The sequence below is a fragment of the Acromyrmex echinatior genome, chromosome 8, assembly GCF_024713525.1.
Source record: "Acromyrmex echinatior isolate Ae372 chromosome 8, ASM2471352v2, whole genome shotgun sequence".
NCBI classification, from domain to species: Eukaryota; Metazoa; Arthropoda; class Insecta; order Hymenoptera; family Formicidae; genus Acromyrmex; species Acromyrmex echinatior.
In genome coordinates this window covers 1,279,391-1,304,185 of record NC_141859.1, presented here as the reverse complement: position 1 = coordinate 1,304,185, position 24,795 = coordinate 1,279,391, and the positions used below count along the sequence as shown (strand labels likewise).

At 37.6% G+C, this 24,795-nt stretch overlaps 1 protein-coding gene and 1 long non-coding RNA gene across 9 annotated transcripts in view; one reads left to right on the top strand and one right to left on the bottom strand.

The window, feature by feature from the left end:
- LOC105150813 (synaptogenesis protein syg-1) overlaps positions 1–24,795 on the top strand; it is a 444,748-nt gene that overhangs the window by 165,969 nt on the left and 253,984 nt on the right. The window lies entirely within an intron of this gene.
- LOC147908662 (uncharacterized) overlaps positions 10,853–24,795 on the bottom strand; it is a 165,084-nt gene continuing 151,141 nt past the window's right edge. Inside the window, exon 2 of the long non-coding RNA XR_015545942.1 lies at positions 10,853–22,900. This is a non-coding gene — a long non-coding RNA (uncharacterized LOC147908662). The remainder of the gene's footprint in view (positions 22,901–24,795) is intronic.

Here is a 24,795-nt window from a genome sequence, read left to right as displayed (position 1 = left end):
TGTAATGGAATTTTTGTAACTCGGTCGGGGTATTTCATTAGCCGCCGTTATCCGAACAAATGTTTTATCATCGCTGAAACTTTTGCAGCAGATTTAAAAATTTTGATATAATAACGAACGCGCAGATGGATCTGTCTCGTTGCCATAATAATGTCGCGACCTCATTCAGTGTCTCGAGATAACTGCACCGGCGTGGCGCGGCGCAAAGATCAGAATAATAAGTTCGTCCGCATGGCGGCTGCATATTAAACGTTATTAAATTATAGGTGGCCGCCTTGGATTACCCTCCGCTTACGCTTATAAACCGCCTCGGTTTTACGAGGTAAGACATACGACCGCAAAGATAAAGGTAGGAGATAAGATTTGAGAGGAAGGACGATATCGAGGAGGCGGATTATTCAGATACTTAAAATACGCTCCTCGGAATTCTGACGATACTCTACAATTATAAGACGGATATGAATGCGTGGATTAGATTTCCACTGCAATAAATGTAGTGCGGAAACTTTTCAACGTACCGTTATATATGATAATGGTCTTTTATAATTAAATGAATACGTTTATAATTGTCAGAATTATAGTGACATTGCTGCTAGATACATTTTGGAATTAGATGGAAAATTGACAGTAATTAATGCCGAATATTACGATTATACATGAAATTTAAAGTAGCCTGTGGATAATTATACTTTATTGTATGCGATATTGTATAATCGTATTATAATTCAACTGTATGTTCATACTTTTCGGTTAATTTTGGCAAATTGCCTACGCTCGCTTTTCTATTAATTTATTCATTAATTAAATTGCACGTGTGACCTAATCGAAGTGCAAATTATAATTAGACTACTTTGTAATAGTATAGGTTATGATGTATCTATAGTGTTTTGTAGTATTACAGTATATTAGGAATATACAATTTCTGTAGTTTTATACAAGTTTTTACAGGCAATCAGCGTTATATTAAATCGATGATGTTAATTGTAAATTTCACTTTTTTTTTTCAAATATCGACACATTTTTTGAAGTTATAAAAATATTTTAATTACTTAAATAGAAATTTATATAATTATTAAATACCTTAAATAGAACCAAATCGAAATATCCAAACCACAAAAAAAAATTGTTTAGAGTAGAGATATATTAATTCGATGAGATATATTAAGACGAATTCTTTTGCCAATTTGAATTTTTTTTAGTGAAAATATTTCGAAATGTAAATATTATAAATCAATACCAATATCAATTTCGAGACATAAACGAAAAAAGGGATTTTTGTGATTGAAAAAATGTCAAAAAGTCAAATGAATAACAAAATTAGTTTTATTTAATTTCAAGTGGGATGTATAATATTTTAACAAAATTTTAATTTAAGATTTAATACATACGATGCAAAAATTGAATTGCAATGAATCTCTCAATATTTATATTAATTGAATTTTTATATAATATTTGACGTTAAATTAACTAATAACATCGTTTCTGAAAGAATATCAAATAATTTTGAAAAATGCCATATACTTCATCACAATACATCAAAGTATCTCACGTAATTTTTGAAGATAAATGAAGTGCATCACCATTTTTTCTGTAGCCGTTATTAATTATTATCATAAAGAACTCTGTTTCTCTGAAGGAGACGATAATTTTTTAAACACATGGCACGTGGATGCTATCGGTGATTCATAGGTGAGAGTAATTGGACCGTCTTTATCTGAGGGAAAAAGAGAAACGTAACTCTCTGAAGAACGCAGTAAATGAAATAGTCGTCGCGGTAAAGTAATTTCTTGACGATTTATTGATGAGACGTTTCTCCCTCGCTGTAGAGACGTAAGGCAGGCGCCATCGGAGATGAAGGTGAGACGAGGGAGGAAAGGAAAAAAGAAGAAAAGGGTATGGATTTATTCGTGAGAAAGAGAGAGGGAGAGAGAGAGAGAGAGAAAGAGAGACGTCTAAGTGCGGACACCTGCGTCCGACTAAGCTTCGCTCGAAATATTCGGGTTTGAGAAGCTACAGGTTCGTCGTACGGACTTGACATCTTCTAGCGAAACTCCGACTTCCGCGTACAGCTTCTCGTGTACGTCGCGCAGTAACTTCCTCGATGAAAACTGCATTACCGAGTTACGAGGCGACGGCACTCAGCCTCGGACAGGTGCAGCGGCACGCATCGCGCACACACGCGACTGCGACACGTGTGCACCCGACGGGAGCGGCTGTTCGAGCTGCTCCGACGACGTTAAGGGCGAGGCAGGAACATCGGCAGACAACACGGCCGCATTGTTCCGCCGGGCGAAATTCACTCTCGGAGATTCTGTCAACTCCGATCATCGTCGTGCCGAGTTTGAATAATCTCTCGACTGTGCGTTACCTCATGTACAATGTGGAGTCCATCGCGATAAGTGAGTTTAATTTACGGATGAATAACGGTGCACGAGGATATTAAATTGGAGTGCATTGGTCTGCTTTCCAGGGACTTTATAATAATGCCTGCGGGAATTTTATATGTATATATATATATATATATTTTTTTTTTAGTGGAGTGAATGTTGTAAAATGCACAGTACCGTTATAACATACGAGTCACAATAGATACTCGTAATATGATGCAACATGAAATTTTTAACTTACGTTCGTGCAAAACTTCAACGGCGGGCGTATAAATAATACGTTAGTTAATGAAACAACTGCTTTACTGTATTAAGCTAATTTTGTAAGTGTAAAGCTACAGTTGTGAACAAGTATATTTTAATGTACTAGTATGTTAAATTGATATTCTTTTCTAAAGAACAGGGAAAAAACAGGGAATTTAAAAAATTAAAGTTACCATTTTTTTTTTACAGACAATCAGTTATTTTATTTTCAGTCAGAACATGTACACGTATGCTCTTTAAAAATTTATGATGAAAATTTAGGACACAGAAATGCTAATTCTCATTTCAGTAATAATCAATGAATAAATAAAAAGCAAAATAAAATATTATAACATCATGACATTATTTCTTTATACAGCTCACATTAATGTGATCTTGAAAAAATACTCCAGATGGAAGTAAAAAAAATTTCTTATAATTGTATAAAGGTACTTAACGCTATTTTCTATGTATCAATAGAATATACAAAATATTTTTAAGTTTTCCTATGACAGATAATAATTCACTTTTTCGAAATTTAAATTGCCATTTCAAACTACCAATTCAAACGCTATTAGAATTATATTGTGCACATATTGTATACATATCCATATTTACACCAAAATTTTAATTATTAAGGATATTGGATTTCACAGGCAATAAAAAAATTGTACAATTATTCTTTTTACTGTCAGAAAAAATATTCCTGATGGGATACGTCTTGTGTGTCTTGTGTGTGTGTGTGTGTGTGTGTGTATGTGTGTGTCTGTAGGTATTATATTTCCTTATAAACGATGTGGAATTTCTCTCGATATTCTCTCGAAACTTTTCTTAGCGGCACCCCTTTTTCCTTGCACATCAGTCGCGTTACGCGAAAGGGATGCGGAGAGAACGTTTCCCTGGTGGAGCAGTTCGCGTAGTAAAGCGTGCCATCGACAAATCATCCGAAGGGAAACGCGCTGCTCTGCCCGGTTCCTACCGTACCTATTCTCCGTTCGCTGCCTACCCTACGGACGATTTGATTTATACATCGGTGTTGATTACAATTGATTTTAGTCCGGGCGCAGGTGAAACCCGGCCGCTGTACCGGCGAACGGGCGCTTCATTGTCGCACACGTACGTTGTCTCACTCTTTCCGTTGCATTCGTGCGGACTGTGAGCGACTGTCGCTTCTCCACACGTGGAAACGGGACAAACGGGACAAACGGGACAAACGGGACGTGCTGGTGATTTTTGGAGTATCGACGATAGGCGTCCGAGAAGTTCATAAATCATTTCTTGAATATCGAAACGTCAGCGCGCTTAATTCCCCAGTTGTAGTATATATACGTTTTTATGCGAAAATTATATCGTTAAAAAAAGAAAAACTGGGTCGGCTCTGTATGCAGGTCGCGATAATCTTGATTCGCTTCTATTTATGTCATTACCGGTCATTAATGATTGCCCCAGATTTAGAATGTGTTCCTACAAACGTCGCACATTTATAGGATAATAACTTCCCGGTTGCCACTGTACATTTATATATGGCATTTTCGAATGTACATGAAAAAAACAATTGTCTGGAGTATTTAAGAACATAGTATATAGGTACTGCAGTTCTGACAATAATTTTGTTAGACTGATCGAAATAATTATTTAGGACGCTCAAATATGCGATGAGCACTATTTCAAGAAATTTGATATTTTAATATTTAAGTAAACATCTTGAACGACTTATATAATTACTTGATGGTTCAACAAAATTATATTCAAATTTGTACATGGCTACGTTTAGATATTATACCTCATCAAAACTGTTCTTTTCGTATACGTATTTTCGAGCCAAGAATCGAGTCGAGGAAAGAATCGGAAGTTTTCTGGAAATGATAGAGTTTCTATGTTGATCTTTTAAGAAGAAAATTTTTATTGAATTGATCATTATTTAAATAATATCTCAATAGGGTGAATCTGCTGGTTCAACTGGCCAAGCTGAAATTTGTCACAATCTACAATCACTTCTTCGCGTGATTTCTTTCATGTATCTTTCTTCATCATATCCATAGCTTCATCGTATACATATATATTCGCGCTCGCAAATATACGGAATCGCTCGGCATAGCACGACGTTACCGTGTTCAACGGGAGAGTACGTGATTTCATTTGCGATACCAACTCACGATCATTCTACATCCGCTGGAAATATGGGGCCTCACGTTCGTCCGATGCCATCGTCCGGTATAGGTACGTTCCTGCGCCCCATAAAGCACGCCGGTCTGGACCGCCGGGCGTTTAGTACGGAGGAATCGGCGCGTGAAGGACGCTTCCTGGATTTATGTGGCACCTTCGGGAGTCACGCTCGGCATCGAAAGTAGGCACTCGACCCGATCGTTCTTATTGAGCGACATAATTTCCGCGGGAGACGGCATGTTTACCGTCTCTCATGCGCGACGGCCACGTTAAAAGGACATCCTCATAAATTTAAAGGCGACCAAATCGAAAGCCATTGAATCGGAAAAAGAAACGATTCTGTTAAAGTCCGTCTAAAAATTTAACTAAATATACAGGTAGAATTTTTAAGCGTTGATACACGATATTGCAAGAAATGTAACGTCTAGTTTGAGTGTTCTACATAATTGATGGTTCAAACTAAATTATTTTTAAATCTAGGTATATCTAATCATATAGAAACTACATTTTTAGATATTTCATTAAAACCGTTATTTCTGTGTATCACAAATTTACTTCACGTAAAGAACGGCTTTGCTAAAGTATCTCAAAATTTCGCTAGGTCTGAAAATAATTTTGTTAGACTAACTCAAAATATCTAATTATGTAGGGCACTCATGCTGATTGCTAGAATGTCAAAACTTTTTGTAACATTGTTTGTCATTCTTGAGATTCGTACGTAATTATTTTGAGGATTCAACAAAATTATTTTCAGATCTGTGAGTGGTATCGTATAAGTGATTTTTAGATATTGTACTTTAGCAAAATCGTTCTTTCTGTGTATGTGTGTTCGTTTCTTGAGCACATTTTATGTGTGGTCGAATGGATCTTACGGATGTCGTCGAGCATAATCTTATTAGTTGGAATTGAATTCTATTGATACTTTAATCATACGTGTTATTTGTACAAATGTCGAACACGTCCGAGAACGATCGTTCGTAAATCGACATCTCATAAATAGCTTTTATTGCTCAAATATCGTTTCCCGACGTAGAATAGCGTATTTCCGCGTTCGGTTGGCTCCAAACGCAATGGCAAATTCATTTCATTGCGACTCGCTGTCTAAGAAGCGTATATTCAAAGCGAATAAATTAATATACCTGCTCCCTCGATCACGAGCGGTCACCCGATTTTCGTCGGGCGCAATTTACTTCTGTCAGTACAGTCACGGAACGCTTTATTGAAGCTTTATACGCTTAACATTTAATTTTACTTCTGAAGAGCCGTCCGATACAGCTCGCCCGTTGTAATACTTGATGGAACAACCATTTTTTTTCGCATTATTCGCTATTACTTCGACAGAGATTGAATTTTATTACGCGAATGTGAGCGTCTCCGCGAGACGTTGTTGAGTGTCGACTAAGACTCCAATAGGCGATCGAATTGCTTAATAGGTAGTGCCGATACTTGAGAAAGACCAATTTGCATCTCGTTATCGTCTGAAGTTCTTTCGAATGAGCAAACTTACCAAATCCCGCGCGTATCGAGGACGCGGATAATGGACACTCGAGACGGAAGCTTTATCGTTCGATTTTCGTTGGATCACGTACCCCTTCCTCGTCGCCCCTTGTCTCGTCTCTCGGCGTCTCTCGGCGTCTCTTGGTCGACGTAGCAGGTACTCAGATAAGTGTTTTCTTCGGGGCGAATGATTGGCGGGTGAATGCCGTGCGCGGCGAGAATTTCCATCACAATGCCGCTAAGATACATGCCCGCCTAAAGGGATATACAAAATAAGAGGGCGACGAGCTCGTGGCCCTATGAGCAAAGGTATCTACCCAGCTAGACCCCGATACGATGCTGGAGGGTATAAAGAGAAAGGTACGAACCCGGGCTCTCGATGGTTGCGCTCGCTGGCTTGAATCTGAAGTGCTAACGCATTCTCACCCCTTTCTAAGTGTCTGAGATGCTCTCACGGACAACGACGTTCCTTCCTAACTACGAGGGTGAGTTAGATAGAGGCTGGACCGTGTCGATTCTCAATTTGATCCAAGAACCCTTAAATGACCGGCTATTGTGCCTCGCTAAGGGACTAAAAGGTTCGAACCACCGATCGGCCGACCAATGAACGATCCATTCGCACCCTCAACCTCAAGCTTGGATCTCCTTCTTGTCTGTGACATGGCATCGTAGTCAACCTTTGATTTTCAAGTTGCCGAATTTCGTCGCGTGCCAGACACGCTTCTTTTTCAAATCCCGTTTCTTCCTTAATAGATTTAAAGTAACGAATTAAAAACTATCGACGATTGATTTCCAAATTTTTCACTTACATTTAGGATATTACAATATTAGATTATTTAAAATATTAAAAAGTTCTCAAAATTCTTGAAAAGCGTTATCATTCTAAAATTACATCTATAAAATTCTTAAAATGTAGAAACTTTTATATGAATTATATCTATAAAACTTCGTAAAATATGAAAAAGTCGTATTTTTTTTTAAACCTATTTTTTACTTTTCGTAAATAAATCATTTAGCATGTAGAATTAAAAAATTTATTATTATCTTTAAGCAATTTTAAAATTAAAATTTATAATTACTTCTGCGTGAAGAGAATAATTGGAAAAATTAATGTAATATTAATCAGTATTATGTCATTATCTTAATTATATAGGAAGATTTTATATGAAATGTCATCTTTGATATGATTGGATTTATATAATATCTATACTTTCGATTTTTACGACACTGATAAACTTTCTCGCTGATGTACTTTTTGACTGAGTGACACGATATTCATAATTTGATAAATCTGGTACGTGATTTGGAACATTGATAACCCTGCTGGTTGCCTCGCTATTACGATTCACGATGATCGATTTCGTGCAGCGTTTATAGCGAACTGCTATTGCGATTTTATGGCGTTCATGTAGAATTCTAGATATGCGGGTAACGGGATACGTTTGTCTTCTCGTACAATGATTTAGCCGACACGATGCATCCGGTAGGTAACCCAGTTTCTACTTTGTCAGCTATTTCAATCACCAAAATGGTCGATGTCACTGATGGAAATAGAATATATAATGTACAGCAAGAAAATTAATGCTTCTCTTATTTGCAAACTATTGAATTCATTATTCTTCTCACATGTTTTTATTGTCGCAGAATTCTTTTCGAATCAAATTTTTTTATTTACGGATATTTTGAGAAATTGAAAATCAATCTTTCATTTATATAATATTTAAGTAGTTATTTTCTTACGTTATAATTTAATTTGTAATGAATAATCTAATTCCAATAATTTAACAATAATATATTAAATTTCAAAATTTTTTACATAAATTCATAATAAATACATCAAAAAACAAAATTCATTATAATGTCACTATCAAATAAAAAAGATTTTGTAATTTTATTAATTTGCTTTCCTGACCACTTTAATGACTTTTCTATTATTATCAATTGCTTATTATTGAAAAGCAATTACGGTTAAGAAAAATCCTTTTCATTGATTTCATTTTTTACTCAAACATATATAAATATATATGTAATATTTATATTATACATTATATTATATCACACATTAAAACGAAATTAATATCAAGCCGTCCATATATCTTTCTCAAGTAGTAATAAACAACGCTCATAATACCAGCATTATCGGAGTTTTGAAACTTGTTATATCCCCTTCCGACGTTACTTTTTTATTTACGATGGCGGTCTAGCTGTACACAGGCGAATCTAGTTTGCCCAGAGAATACGCAATAAGCTCTTCCGGTTTACGGTCGATACGGAGTACTACAGAAATCCTTGCAGCTTTGACTGCTGTTTACGTTCGATCGGCATTCTATTTTTATGTTTGCCGTAATGTCTGTCGATATTTTTAGATCCATCGTGCATTAATTAGTATTAAATGAGCGTGCTAAAGAAACTTTATGATAACTTTCCGGATTATATGGCGTACCAAAGATTAGTTAAAGCAAGTTCTACGTATATCCGATTCGAGTATCAACAGACGGAAGATATGAATTCGAATAAGCTATTAACGGTACGGCTTAAGATTATGCAGTGTTTCTTGTACGTTCTCCCTTCAATTCAACATTTCGTAGCCGTAGAAGTCTTACGCAACTAATAACTTTTACGAAGTGCGTTTCCATTATTCCACCACTAGTAAGATATTTCAGTCTTTGTGAGTTCAGTCTTTTCTTCGTTATCGCTGAAGTTTCTGAAACATTCGAACGACCGCACGACCGCGGGTTTGTTATAACATAGAGGCAGTAAAAGCATTGCGTGTAGGTGGAATGGTATGGTCGCGATGTATGCAAAGAAACGTAGTCGAGTATTGAAAAACTCAGCCGTCGTTACGATGGAATAACTCAAGGTTTTCGCTGTAATAGAGAGATAAGTGTACCCATTATGTGTGCGGAATGGAACTTTATAGCTGTATTATTGTAAAACAATATCGATATTTTTGTAGAATCGTGTGTGCGGTTCACAATTCACTTCGTCATAAGGACAGAACTTCTGACCGAAAAATTCTGTCCTCGCGTTAGAATGATCTTATTGCTTTTGCTGTTGCAGATATGTATATATATATATATATATATATATATATATATATAATACTTTTAAAATCGATATTAATAACCATACTATCCCTCAGATTGCCGCACGATTCATTACGAGCTCTCCTGATGCACTCTTTTGACCGTATCATTTAGTAGCCTTGTCAGTCACTAGTTCTAATAGTGTGCTGGTTCCATTAATTACCTCTTTTGTATGATCGTTCAAACGTACATTCAAACATACTTTGATCGCGAATATTGCACACACTAAAGGACTTTGGACATCAATAGAACTATATTGTATTATTCTATTGTACATATTTCTACCTTTTTTTATAAAGAAAATTTGAATATGATATATGTCAGTTTTATTACTTTTTTTTATTGACGTGATAAACGAATCACAGCAAGAAATGCAGGAAAATAACATAAAAATAATGTAGTAATAATATTGTAAAAAATATTTATATTTGTACAATATTAAAAATTAAAAATTATTTATTTTATTTATTTAATAATTAGAAATTAATTGAATTCTGTAAATTGCAAAATGAATGTTTCATTTTCATATTTCTGTTTTTTTATAAGGACAATTAGATTTATTTTTGATATTAGTTGAATTAGTAAAAAAAGATTGGAAAAAATATAAAAATAATATAATAATTTTGTAAAAAATTATTTTATTTTCTCATAATTGGGAATTTGCGTACATTTCACAAATTGCAATATTAGCGTTCCTTTTTATTCGCACGCGACGGAGTGTATCATATAATCTTCCATCTCCTGGAAAATCCCCCAACTGCATTACTTTTCCTAAGCGAATATCATGACGGAAAGCTTTACTATTAAGCATATATTGCGCACAGCGCGGCTTATACATGTGAGAGCTACGTTTTAGGTTATTTAAAAGATATAAATATAAAGTTGGAGCATCTGAAAAGTGTACGTAGATGTAGTTTAATATTTCTCTTCAACTTAAAAAAAAAAAAAAAATACAAAGAAAAGAAATAAAGAAATAAAACATTTACGATTCACGCGGTTTATGTGATCATAATTTTTTTTTTTTTAAGAAAAGATGTTGCTTGCGTGATTCATTTTAGAAACATGAAACCAAGAATTGATAGAGAGATTAGGAGATTATAAATGTCTCCAGTGGTTAATTGATTAGATCGAGCCTGCGTTGTCTTACGTTCGCCAACGACAACGGGATGAGCGTGCGAAGTTGCCGAGATATACGAGGCTTAAGAAACGACCATGATACGATTGTCTGTTAAAGGACACTGATCCTGGCTGTAAATTGCCGCAAGTCCGCGACAGGATTCGTGTACACGTTAACCAGAACTAAGGCGTTGGACGTAGAACGACGTTTCGTTGTCACGCAACCGCACGAATCCCACGGGAAGAATCTAAGTCGTAGGATTTCCGAAAACGTGTTGAGAACGTGTCATCGGGAAACTCCGTATTCAAATGTGCTTTGGTCGTCTACAGAACCAACACGATCTACGATTAGTAGTCTGGTTGCGTGACAAAAAGAGCTTCCCGTACTTCACACGAACTGTATTTGCAAGCCAGAATATGTACAATTTTGATTTATCTGCCTCTTTTTATTTACTCTTTTCAATGTGATTATACTGTCATGATTTTTTAAAAATGAACAATACATTTTTTTAATACATAGAAAATTGTACATTGGTATCACTGCCTGCGTATATCGATGTAAAGAGATTGTATTTCATCAGAGTCAAGGAGCACAACAACGACATAGTATGTCGCTAATTACAAGATCGAGTGAAACGAGGTTATATCGATCGCGTGACTGCATTATGTATAATCTGAAGCTTATTCGGGTAAGACCTCGTTTCGAAAATTGAACAACTTGAAATATAGTGCAATTTTTACACTTGCCGATAGATGATTGACACAACATTTGACATTTCCTTTTGGTGGAGTAATGAATTATATTCTCATTATTTTATAACGAAATATTATAATAGATTGATTTTCATGATAATCATTTGTCTGAGATACTATTTGATTCAACTATTACATGTATATTACTAGAAAATTACTGTTGCATTAAATGGATAGATGCAAATATATAATTCTTGTTACTACAATCGAGATCTCATTTTAGCATAGGAAACTTCACTTACGATAGGATATTTAATTTCCTGTAGAATATCATCTTTTACATCTTCCTTATACATATTATTCATGTATACTATAAAATTCATGATCTATTCCTTTATGTAAAATATATGTTCTATTATAATATCTTCTTCGTCGATAAATTTCTGCAAATTTTATGTTTTTGCAATTGTTTACGTATCAGTTCTGTCTATAATGTCAGTGTTATAAATGGAGAACTTATCAGTAAAACGCGAGAATACAATAATGGTGCACTTGGTGGTCTTTGTGATTACCTCATGTTTTTATAATTTCGCGTGTCAGATAAAAACTGGTTTTTATACAAACGATGATGATGGGCACGCGATTCAGATCTACGAGATATACTTATATCAGTTTTATGATTGCACACGAAATCTCATAAAAGAGAAGGAAGACAGAAAGGGCAAGCTACGTTGATGAGAAAAAAAGGATGGCAAAAAAAATGGCAGAAAGTAGGTTATTATCACGAAAATCTGGAAATATTGCAACGCAATATTTAATCGCAATATTGCATCTTTTAGTACAGTTTGTAGATTCCATGTTTATACGTTCAAAAATTTCGCATTATGCACATAATAATTGCGAGTATTGTTCTAATAATTTTTTAATCGGTGTCTGAAACTGATATCAGAAGCTGCGCTTTTTTCATGTATTTAGATATGTTGATATCGTTTTCTTTTTTATCTATTGATACCGTAGTTGTAATTATAGCCGAATGACGGGAGGAAAAAAAAACGAGAGAGGAAAATGGAGCACACATGGATACGCGTGCGCGCAAAGGAAAAGAGCGCAGAGCGTTCAGTTGCAGCTAGGGATTGGGCAAACCGCGGCTGCAAAACGGCACTACCCAACGCGTAGCTGCGATTGTAAATCAATTAGCTCGCATTGTAAATAAATCACCGTTTTACAACTCCACCGCGCCACGCCGAACGACATCCGTATGAAATTTATCGTCCATTTTCGTCCGTTTCGCTTTGATTTCGGGGCAACGCCGTCGTCGTCGCATTGGATGAGGGGCGATGCGAGTGTTCCCTTATTGCCGTTGGTTGGTCAATACCTTCCACTTTCATTGACTCGCTTTAACGGCACCGGAGAGGTCACGATGAAAGCGAAAATTCTCACCCAGAAGGTATGAAAAATTTCACCCAGATATTAAGATTGCTGAGAAAATTAAGTGTACGTTTGTTACGCTATTACTGTATGCACTTAAGGAGCAAGTTATTAAGTGTGATTTAAATATGGGAGTTAGAAACTGTATATATTTGAGTGTATAAATAAGTTTCCGCGGTTTCTTTTTCAAAGATATGTCTATTAATATGAAAAAAATCATAGAAATATTTCAATTAAAGTTGAATCTATATATCACTTTTTCCATCTTTCCAGCATACAAGTACTTTGCAGTATGATGCATCGTTCACATCGAAATTACCACTTTTAAATCTTTTAAACTAATCTCTCTCTCTCTCTCTCTCTCTCTCTCTCTCTCTCTCTCTCAGCACGTTCTTTCCAACACAATATTATCCGTAAATCTCACAAATTATTCTGGTTGCTTCAGAGACGGTTTTTACTGCTACGAAAATAGTGAATCATGCAATGGCGAGTGCACTTTTTCAGCGTTTATTTTCAATTAAACTAAAAATGTAATTATCTAACTGCGAATTGTTATATAGCTTTCGAAATGCAGATTGATCAACTTTACTAATGGAAAAATAATTGGGCGCGGAAATTTAAATGCACCATTGTAAGCGCTATTTAAAGTTGACCGCTGGAATTTATTTATATTCTGAAAACCTAAATTATTGATATTTAATCTTAAAATGTAATCTAACAATAGCTACAAAATGATAATGCAACGATTACGACACTGCGCGTTCTTTGCGCGGGAAAGTGAACAGAAATCTTATTTCTCGTAGTCAAGCCATAAAGGGATTCCGCAAATCTCTACTCAAGAGCTAAGTGGTATTAATAAATCGCCCATTGTGTCCCTCAGTGTCCCTGCTCGCGTCGTGGTCGCAAGTTAATCGCCTTTTCGTTGTTAGACTTGTCGTCAACATCGTCACCAGAGATGAATATTAGCTTCGCTTTTCTCCTCTCCTCGACGAGTACGATGTTTGTCCGTACGAACCCTTTTCGAGATCAGCGAGACAAGGAAAAAGTTGTCATCGGGACGACGAGTATAATCGCCGTAGGATGAGTTAGCTGGTTAACTGGCCCGCGGTTACGAGAAGAAACAGTGAGAGAGAGAGAGAGGGGGGGGGGGAGGAAGGAGAGAGAGGAAGGAAGAGGGAGAGAAGCGAGGTGCTATTACATCTTCTGAATGGAGGCGACCTCGGGGCTCGGTTGTAATTTCAGGAAATAGCAATTTCCAGGCCAATTAGTGCGCGAAATATTGCAAAACAATACGGGCGAGCTTGACGTGTATACAATATGGCTGCGACGTTGCGCCACCCTTGCCACACAATAGTAACAACCCCCTTGCCTTACGCGTATACACCATATCCACATTCGCTTGCTGGGCTTGTCGCACGGCAACTCTGATTCGGTCGAATCACGGTTCAGTGAAGTTGTTACCCTGCGCGAGATCCTATGAGTGTGATTGTGGTATGTTTCCTGCGTGCGTATTGCGTTATTTAATGTAATACCTGAATACGCAGGAACAGGCAATCCGTATATTCACATATCCGATTGTTAGATGTCAAAGGATCAATAGTAACCTAATCTCTTGAGTTAAATAACATCTTATTATTTTGAACTTTCATGTTAAAACATCAAATCAATCTATTTCTGTGATTAGTTTTAAATTGAACAAATACTTAAAAATAAAAACTTCAAAAATTATAAAAATACTTAAAAATTATAAAAATTATGAATATACTTAAAAATAACTCAAATTGGATATATAAGTTGGAAATAAGTACAATAATTTGAATTTAACGGTGTACATCGGAGTCTTTGAATCTCGCTCGGCTGCTATAATGTCCACATCGTTTTATTGTAAATGATACTCCGTTTCGTCTAACCTATACCTTTGTTGGTCCATTGTCCGATCTGCTCGCCGCGTCCGGATGAGCGTGTATGTTGAAACTCGGATATCATAATTGCGATGCGCGATTCTGCAGCGCGCGTATTGCGCGATTATCAAAGATGCATGTGGACCTCGGTGCCGTTCGTGGCACGGACGCAAACCAAATACCGCGTAATAACGATAAATATAATCGCGTTTGCCGCCGTGTCGCCTCCGGCTAATTTATAGTATTACATTATTATTTATTTATATGCGATTTTAATAATTCCCGCCGCCGCGCTGCTCCGCGCATGCAACACGTCGCGATCGTACCGCACACATTGTGCCGATAACACGCGAGGGACACGCCAGCGGCAGCTACGTGCGTCACATACCTACGTTAACGATGGACTAATTTATGCATTCGTAGCTTCGGCTCGGATTACACCGAGCTCCGATCGTTTTTCCTTTTCTTTGTGTGGGCAAGGCGCGCAAGCGACTCTCTTTGAAAAATCAAGAACCCCAGCATACGTATGGCTGGCCAATTCGTTAACGAGAAGCTTTCCAATCAGCGTAACAATAGACAAGTCTCGCTTGAAAGCCCCTTTCAAACGCACGCATCTTCTGCATCGTTCTACTTCGGAATCACTCATTGTCCTAAAGAATCAACCTTCAATCGAGTCTAGATTGAAGATACGCGTATCGGTTGGCTGGATGATAATTCTTTATGTCGAAGTATATACGTAATTTCGACGTATGCGTGTATATTGTTTCTACGTATATCAATATTCGCCATTCTCAGGAAATTTTTCTTCTCGGTAGGAAAAGAAAATAAATAAGAAAGGAAACGCGCCGCGAAATAAGTCTCAGTCGGGTTAATATAGCGGTCGAGGTTGTTGCTGCCTGCTGGAGGAGCGATAAGTTTCACGAGCGTCAGGCTTCGATATCGCGAGATATATGTCGACCGCCGTGGCAATCGACATTGTTATATATGATCGGTGAAATTCCGACGTACGATAATAATGTCGTCGACCGTACAAATTACCATCTCGCGAGATTTCCGGAACATTACGTAAGGGAAACGTCGTAAGAGAAAATGAGATGTCTTAATATTTTTTTCTACACAGCTCAGTTATGACAAATCGCAAAGCGATTAAAAGAGTTGAGGATTAATTTTTAGGGTCTGAAACTGAAATAAAGTTTTGTCGAATACCTGCTATTACACGATTTTGCTGAAGTATCTATGAATTTAGCTAGATACAGATCTGAAAATAATTTTGTTGAACCATCAAAATAATTATGTAGAACGCTTAAACATTGATAACAATGTTGCAAAATATTTTACCACTCCAGTAGTACCCAGTTTAAACGTCTATCATAATCCAACACAATTATTTTCCGATATGTATCTAGTTAAACTTTCAGATACTTCAGTAAAACTATCCTCTCCGTGTATTGTTTAGTAACGAAATATTGCAGAAAATGATTCCATGTGTATGATTGTTACAAATGTTAACGCTTTTACACTCCATCGCAATATCTCAATTCTGATTTAATGCCTACAGAGAAATTCTTGGTGTACACAGAGAACGATCAGCGTACAGACCGAAGGACAGGCAGTGATATTGCGGACCTGTATGTTGTAGGTGTTCATAGAGAACCACCGACGAGGACGGGAACAACGGGGTGGGTAACGTTACTGCCGGTGTCGGCGTTAATGCTAATGCTAATGCTAATGCTAATGTCAATGCTAATGGCGTCGATGTCGTTCGGCACAAGCCGCGATCCACGTTCGCGAATGGACTGGCCGACAGGCGCGTACCACGTTCTCATTCGTAATTGATTATCAACAATTTAATATTATCCCGATAAGCGAATCAATTGAAGCCGTTTGTCTTCTCGTCTCGTTTTCGAGAGAATAGAATATCCCTGTCGATGTGTCTACGTGAAAAAGAGATATTAATTCAATTAAAGACGCTTAAAATAAAAAAAAAATGAAAAAGTATTTTAAAGTAATTTTAAAATCTTATTTGCTCTCGTTCTACATATGTTAAAAAGACTCATATTATATTAGATGCGCAACTAAGTTCTCGCTGTTATTTTGGTGGCATTTTCATTAAAATAACAGCGAGAACTTAGTTGCGCACCTAATATCAGTAAATTTTAATATGTACTGTTCGTTCAGCAGAAAATGAGATAAATATGGAATAAATAAAAATGAAATAATGAGAATAATCGTCTTTGCATTGCTACGTGAATCGAAATATTAGCTTTGCTTATTCTCGGGGCATTATCGAGGGAGAATCATGAAATTTACTCCTTTAAAACACACAATGCAAATAGTATGCGTGTCGGAACGTGGCAGCAGCATGTAACAACGAGATTTACGTGGCATAATAATTCGCCGTCATTGCGAATCAATGATAACATATTAACCGTGGTCAGCGTTTATTAAATTTGGTTGATGTAATTTCGCGATAGTTGCTATTTTCATTACCGAGCGGCCGTTCGCTCGCGCTTGGCGTTGGAATAATAACGGTCGAGGCGAAGGCATGCCTTAGAGAGCGTGGCGTGTTTAAAATAAGAGGAAAAAAGATCCGAGGGCAGTGTCGAAAGTTTGCTCGCGTAAGATGGTATAAAGACGGGACAAAGACAACCGACGACGACGACGTCGTCGTCGTCGTCGTCTTCGTCGTCGTCGACGTCAGCTACTGCTACTACTACCATTATCGTTGTACATTTGCATAAACAGCCGCGACTCAATCTCTATGCTAATCGACTTGTCCGCGTCCGAAAAGTACCTACGCTAGGTACACTTATATGTACAATACATGTGTACGGCTGTATACACACGTATAGAGGTCTACGTATATATACGCGGCTAACTACTAACACACCGCTCGATTATTCGCGTCGAAGTCGAGTAGCACCTACGTCGCCGATTGGCTTTTAATTAATTGGCTTCGTCGTGCTTCCACCAACGTCTCAGGTCTCTACTCGCGCGATTGCGAACTCGGAGGGTGGCGAACGGGTGAAATCGATACGCGGCCTCACGGACGTGCTTTCAGAGCGTTATTTCGATTAGCGTTCGATTAGTATTCTCTTTCGATTTTTCGATATAGTCATCCTGTAATTACGTTTTCCTTTTTTCTCTCTGCCGCTCTTCGTACGCTCATCCTTGTTTATGAATATAATTTATTACATACAACTGAAGTGATTAAAGGACAGGAATTTCATTTCTAAAATTGAATAGCTTTATTAATGTCTGAGGAAATTCTTAGTCACTCTCGCAATTTATTCTCTAAAGGATTTTAACGATTTTATCGAAATATGTAATCTACAGATACAGATCTGAAAATAACTTGAGCCAGCAAAATAATTATGTGGCAACTCAAGCATGGCAAGATGTATTACAAAAAGGTTTGACGTTTTAAGAACCAGCTTTAGCGCCGTGCGTAATTATTTGATAGTTCAATAAAATTACTTTCAGTCCTTACACCTAATTCAAATCAGTTTTAAATCTAACTGAACTTTTAAATACTTTAACTGTTCTTTTTGTATCAATGTTACTTCTCACTGAAAATTTTAAATGCATCCATTTAAAAATATAATCATCTGACTTCGTTGAAAAGTCTTCATTATGGATATAATCATTTTCGTAACTGACGTTACATGAAAAGAAGAATGAAAGTATCTAAAAATTTTTCTAGACATGTACGGATCTGAAAATAATTTTATTAGACTAAAATAATTATGTAGGACGCTCAAGCTGGTTGCTTATAAAATGTCATTTTTTTGTGGCATCATGCTTGAATTCTTCACATAATTAATTTATTTTAGTAAAATTATTTTCAAATCCGTATCTATCTAAATTTCTAGATATTTTAGTAAAAGCGATATGTTCTATATCATATTATAAATCTCTACTGTAGATAGATATTACTACAAATACTGATATTTGCTATTATTGTTCTTTGAGTAATAACGTTTTTAACCAAATGATAAAAGAGTTTGGCTTTTGATCATACAAATCTGGACCGCTATGTGTAGAACTAATCGGTGGCGGCCTTTGTCGCGGTCTCGACAATCCTTTTAACCCTTGATTCACGTGGCTTCGCTTTCCGCGGACATTCCACCGTTTTCTTTGTCACGCAGTGTATTTGCTATTTGGCAAGGTTCACTCGTCCGCCTGTAAATTAGATCGGGATTGTATTGAAAACGACAAACAATCACTGAGGTATACGCTGGCCGTGTCACTTTCAACGTGGTCACGCTATCGATAATTGACGGCGGATTTGCCCATCGTGCGTTTCACCGCGCTTTTGCTTCACCACGAAACTAGCACGGTAATCGGCAACTTTGACGGTCAGCACGACGCGCAGCGATATAGCGTTGATTTTCCCCATCCCATATCGACGTCGGCGAAAATGACGGACGTGGCCCTGCAGTAGGTTAAAGCAAATATTACTAATAAATAACCGTTGGCGCTCGCGTTGAGGCTGGACAGCCGCAAGAATAAGCAAAAATAGCGGCTGGGCGAAATATTGTTATTATTCGGTTCATACGTTTTAATGGATATTTGAATCTGCGAATAATTGGGACGTATTCCGTATCGTTTTTATTGCGCGGCGGCGTTATGATATCCGGGCCAAAAGTGCGAAAATTAATATGCTGCATAAATGAGACGGGAATGAAACTGCATTCGCGCTTGTACGCGTGAGGTGCCACGAATCAAACATTATTTGTGGAAGAACCGAAGCGAAATTAACTTAATTCGCTTCGGTACATATTCGGACGGAAAATCATACAGAGTTAAATCGAGCGTTTTGAGAGAGAAAATCGGCACGGGCTTGCATGACCGGTACATTTACTGTTAACTTAACGACAAGAATTGTTTGACGTTGTAATGGGTACTATGGGAATTTAGCCCGCTGTTTATTTTATGCTTCCCTGTATTTTCTGTCTATTGAATTTTGACGAAATTGTATGACGGAACATTTATTTTGTCTTGAAATAACATTGGGTGGACTGTAGACCTTTGACGTTTTATTTTCATGTTTTATTACTTGCGACGGTGTGAAGAAATTCAAATAATAATCGACTGGCGTTTAAACACTTATCCACTTTTGATGTCAAAGTGAAGATACGTGAGGAAATTTATATTAATTTCACTGTTTGCTGTGGATAAATTGCTTTTAACGTAAAAGCAAACAAAACTGGTCTACCATTTCGATTAGCAGCTTTTCGAAGATTTGTAAATATTGCATTGTATACCCATCGCCGACCTTCCCACGAGAGGCAAATACATGTTAAATTATTATTGCGCCAATAATGCGTTATTACAATTGAACGGTGCGTAATAATTTAGCATATATTCACCCCAGTCGGCATATAATTGTGAAATTGTTTATAGGTGGTATATATGATCATGTTTATACTTTTTGCTCACTGAATAATTTTTTTATTTCTCAAATACATAAGAGCGGCATTCAATAATGCCGCTGCAATACAATTTTTTAAAAAATTTCAGATTTAATTTAAATTGTGCTATACACTCGAGTGTTAGCGACAGTTATTGTCATGAAATGACCTCACTTATATTTTAACTCTCTAAATAATTTTTCGCTATTTCGACTATGTATAAGCGTTTTTTGTAGTATACCTTTCTGAAATATTCAATGTTAACGTTCGTTTACGTTGAACATTAAATCGTTTACTCAGGGAACGCATCAGCGACAGGTAGTCAAGTTCCGCGCTCACGTTAAAGTCTCATCGGCGCCAACGAGCCGTCAACCGAAAATAATTCCTCTCGCTCGTCACCATTTTTCGCAGCTCCGATGGAGCTTTATCGCCGACAATTATTCCGTGTTAGCGAATTTATTGCTCGCCAAACCAGAAACGATCGGTTGAATCGGCCGTTGAATCGCCGTTGTACGCGAATGAAGGGCCACGCGTCATCCCTTATACAAAGAGATTTTATTCAGGATGCTTCCTCGCGTCAACCCTATCAACGATTTCGCAATTATCATTTCCCTCCCTCTGACAACGCATTTTGTTCCTTTCGAAAAGCGTAGAATAAGAGAGGAGCCGCGTCGAGGAATCGTTTCATTAGAATATATTCAAATTACCGACGGCGTGGAGTCTCATCGTCGATTCGTCGGGGTGCCCGCAATTATTTCTCAGGTAGCATTATCCCGGGTTACGAGCTCTATCCCTCCATTCTGCTGGATAAACCTGCTAGTCGTCTGCATTTCCTCCGTCCTTTCTCTCCCTCCGTCTATCCTTTCACCCCATATAAGCTGCCCTTTTCTACCACCTTACTATCCTCTGGTTCCGCCTCTTCTATTTTTTTTTCCCTTTCTGTGTCGCTACGTTTTTCCATTTCCTCGACTTCCCTCTTTCTTCCTCTTCTTTTCCCTCTTCGCCGAGTCGTTTCTCCCGTTTGATTATTCCGTCATCGCTACGTAATCGCGTAATAAAGCATCGGGCGAGTCGGCGCAATATTAAAGCGTCAGCACAAACTTCGCACGCAAGGATGATGAAGGGGCGGCATACGATCCGAGATCGGAGAGAAGGAGGCACGGCGGCTGCAGTTTCTTCAATTCCGACTACAAATGGATACCTTATCTCAACGTAACCCTCCCCCGATGAAGAGAGCTCGAGAGCGCGATTGTTCGAGTGCGAGTGCGTCCTTTTGCATCGAGATCCCGAGGAACGTGAGTAATTCTTGTGTGAGATTTTACTGCGAATTTGCGAGTTACACAGCCGGCGCTAATGCAGAAGACGGTGGCACTTTGGAGTTTGATATCGCATTTGAATCGCAAACCAGAAGGACGCGGTAATCTGCCGCGGAAACGGAGATTCGCCATAGTACAAGCGCTACAGCGCGGATATGTCTCATTAGGCGGGTTTGCGACAGCCCGCTCGTAATCGTCGCAAATACGCGTCGTTCCTCCGCGCTAACATCCTGACCGGCACAAAAACAGGTGTGTTGCGACGGTGACGAACGACCGTTCAATTATTACTGTACTGTAACGTAGCGCTGCGCGCGCGCGGGGCTCGGTTTTGCACCGGTGGATAGTTTACCTTTACTTCGTTGATGATGTTTCATCGTGATGAATGGGGACGATGAATGCGCGAACGATAGGAAGGAAAAAGAGAGCGAAACAGGGAATATTCTTCTACCGACGCTGACGGAACGCTCTTTTTTTTCGAGTGGATAACGTTATCTTTTGTGATACACGCTACACCGTTCCAGGTAGCGTTGTGTAATTCAGACAACGGACTCGATTATTCCACTATCGAAGCGTAATTGCGTAATAATGCATTGCCGTCGAGCGCCGGTTATTAAAACGTCAGCTTGGTCCCCGCACGCGAGCCTACGCTCTGAGGAAAGGGTAGGAGAGAGGGATGAAAAGTGAACTTTACGCTCGCGTAAAGTACTCGCTGAAATATTCGCGCAAAAACGCCCGAATAAAGCAGCTTTTTCTTGGACCCATCGACATTCACTCTTCCACGATTGCTCTCGTTCGAATATTGTATATTTTTAATCGCGACCGCGTATATATGTGCCGTGCGCATTAATTTCGCGGTGTTTATCGTCATTCAAACAATAAAGAAAGACTCTCAGAAATAAATGAATAATTTGTTCATTTTTACATGCGTCTGCCAGATTTGATCAACAAATATAGAAAAAGCGTGGTGAAAAATATTATTTAAAAAGTCTCGATTTACATGGATTATGCGGGCAAAAACATGTCATATGTCCTGTGTTATAGTTTACGTTTTTTTTTTATTTTTGGAAACCCAGTCTCGTTTTAAAAGCCAGATGTAAACATCAAACGCAGCATTATTACCTTGTTCATCAATGTATGCATGATGAAAAATATTCGGAGCTATTACGGGATAAATTAAAGTTTTAAGAATAGTAATAGCTTTGCAGTTATATATGTGAGCGACAAGCTTATATCTTAAAATGTAGAAATAGATACCGCGTTTTAATTTCATTTACTTATATGCCAATCACGAACAGAATATTAACATTCTATTGAAAAGTTGTTAAAAATAGTTTTTCAGCATATACGTCTAAATATTCAATCCATACAGTAAGAATAGGAATTTAACAATTATTCTGCGCGCGTGCAAGGAATTTAATATACAGTGCAGGAATTCAGTATTGACGCACGGAATTTTTCTCGAATGTGTCGTTGCGAAAGTACCTATCGTGGAATCTCTGCTGGTAGTAGATCACCGGTGTATTACAAAACACTTAGAAAATTCAGCTCGATCAGCTAGCACATTGTATTTTCTCTCGTCTTCAAGTACGTCCCTGTCGCCAAGACCTTCGGCTATGAAGTTGGATTTCCGAAATGCTTCGATGTGGCTTGTTTCTATAACAAGAAAAAAAAAAAGAAAACGGAACATTCTGATAAGCGATGTATTATAAGATAATCCCGCATTTATCGCAAGAGTCACTGCTTGTTCCTTTGCTTGTGTCTTTAGGAACACTTATAGATTTTTTTTTTCGATAATTTTGTTTCACATGGAAAATTTTTGTATTGCTCGTTGCTTCTTCACATGAAAAAAGTTCTTCGCAGATCGTATAAAGTGACGCGTGTACACGGAACACAAATCATTCTAGCAATATTTCAGCAATATTGCAAAATTTCAACAATATTATAGTAAAATAGCAAACATTTCAGCAACGTTGTATTGAAAAGAACATTTTTGCTGAAATCTCTAAAATCTGAAAACAAGTTGAACACTCAAATTGCTGAAATATCAAAATTTTTCTTGCAACATTGCTCTCATCATGTTTGAGATTTCTAAAAAATTATTTTGATGGTTCAACAAAATTATTTTCAGATCTGTATTCAGCTAAAATTTTAAATACTTGAGCAAAATCATTCTTTCCGTGATAGCTCTCTAATAACAATATCTCGCGAATCAGATGGCATTTCAATACGCGATTATTTATCATTCGAGCCAATTCCTGGCAATTCCAGCCAGACAATGGCGGTTCGTGAGTTAGCGTGTAATGCGTCGGCAATAAATGCAATAACCTAGGGATATCGTCTCGACTAGGATATGGATTGCTTGAAACTTGTTTACGCTTCGAAATATTATTATCGATTAAGCTTAATGTTTCCCGCTGAGACTGCATATAAAGCTTCCGCTATTCATGAAGTTTCGATAAAGAAGAAACGACGTTATCCGCCGTTGCCTTCCATGGGTGTGTCGCATCGCCGTGTCACCTCCTACTCTTTTACTCTGATCAGAGGGTTCCTTCTGAAATATGTATGTATCGCATTGCGGATTCCTTCTCCCACCACCCCCCCCCCCCGATCTATCGCGACATATACGGCGACTGTAAACTAGGATTGACTCCAATATTGAAGAATAGGACGAGCGGTAAGCCAGGATTCGCGTTTTATATTTGATCGAGTTCTATACTGGGATTCCGGCTGCGGTCAATCCTCTGCCTCTATAAGGGCCTGCGACTATAATTCGAGGAATATCTTTCTGACGTTGACGGCTCCTTCGGGAATGGACGCTCGAGATAAATGGAAACTCGGACCATCGAGGCCTGACGTCTCTTACGCTCGTTTTCAAGGACTCAAGGTCGTTGCATTGGCGGGTCTTCGAATAGCGCTATTCATAGTGGCTCCGAAGAGTCTGCAACGAGAGTATAAAGAGAGACTCGCAACGCATAAAAAGTCATAATCCTTCACTAAAGAGAACCTGCTCGCCAGAATGGAATGATCGACCTGACTATATTATGGACGCTTTCACTTGGAAAAATATATTCAGACATCGTTTGAATATCTTTTTAAAAATCACTCTTTAGAAGTTTTTGACTCCATTAAGGTTCATTTTATTTAAATATGTAATGCGTTAATATCTGAAGAGATAGATTATACAGTAAATTTGAATGAAAGATATGTTTTATTTTTAATGAGATGCCAATGATATATAAGACTTAATACAGAGAACTGCAACGCATATTCATTCGTCTGTAAGAATGAAAAATTCAATTATTCGAATTTTTACAATTTTTTTCTTTCGTTTTTAACCGCACAAGTATCTTCATTGCTGATGCGGTAGTATATTATGGAAATGGGGGGATGTCGCAGCGCTTGCATTTTTATAAACTTGAACGCTTCTGTTCTTTCTCATAATGACGAAATTATAGACTTTCTTTGCGAAATAATGAGTGCATACTTAGCCATCACTTTCGCATCAGAGCGCTCGACTGTCGTGTTTCGTAATTCTAAATAACCTGCTG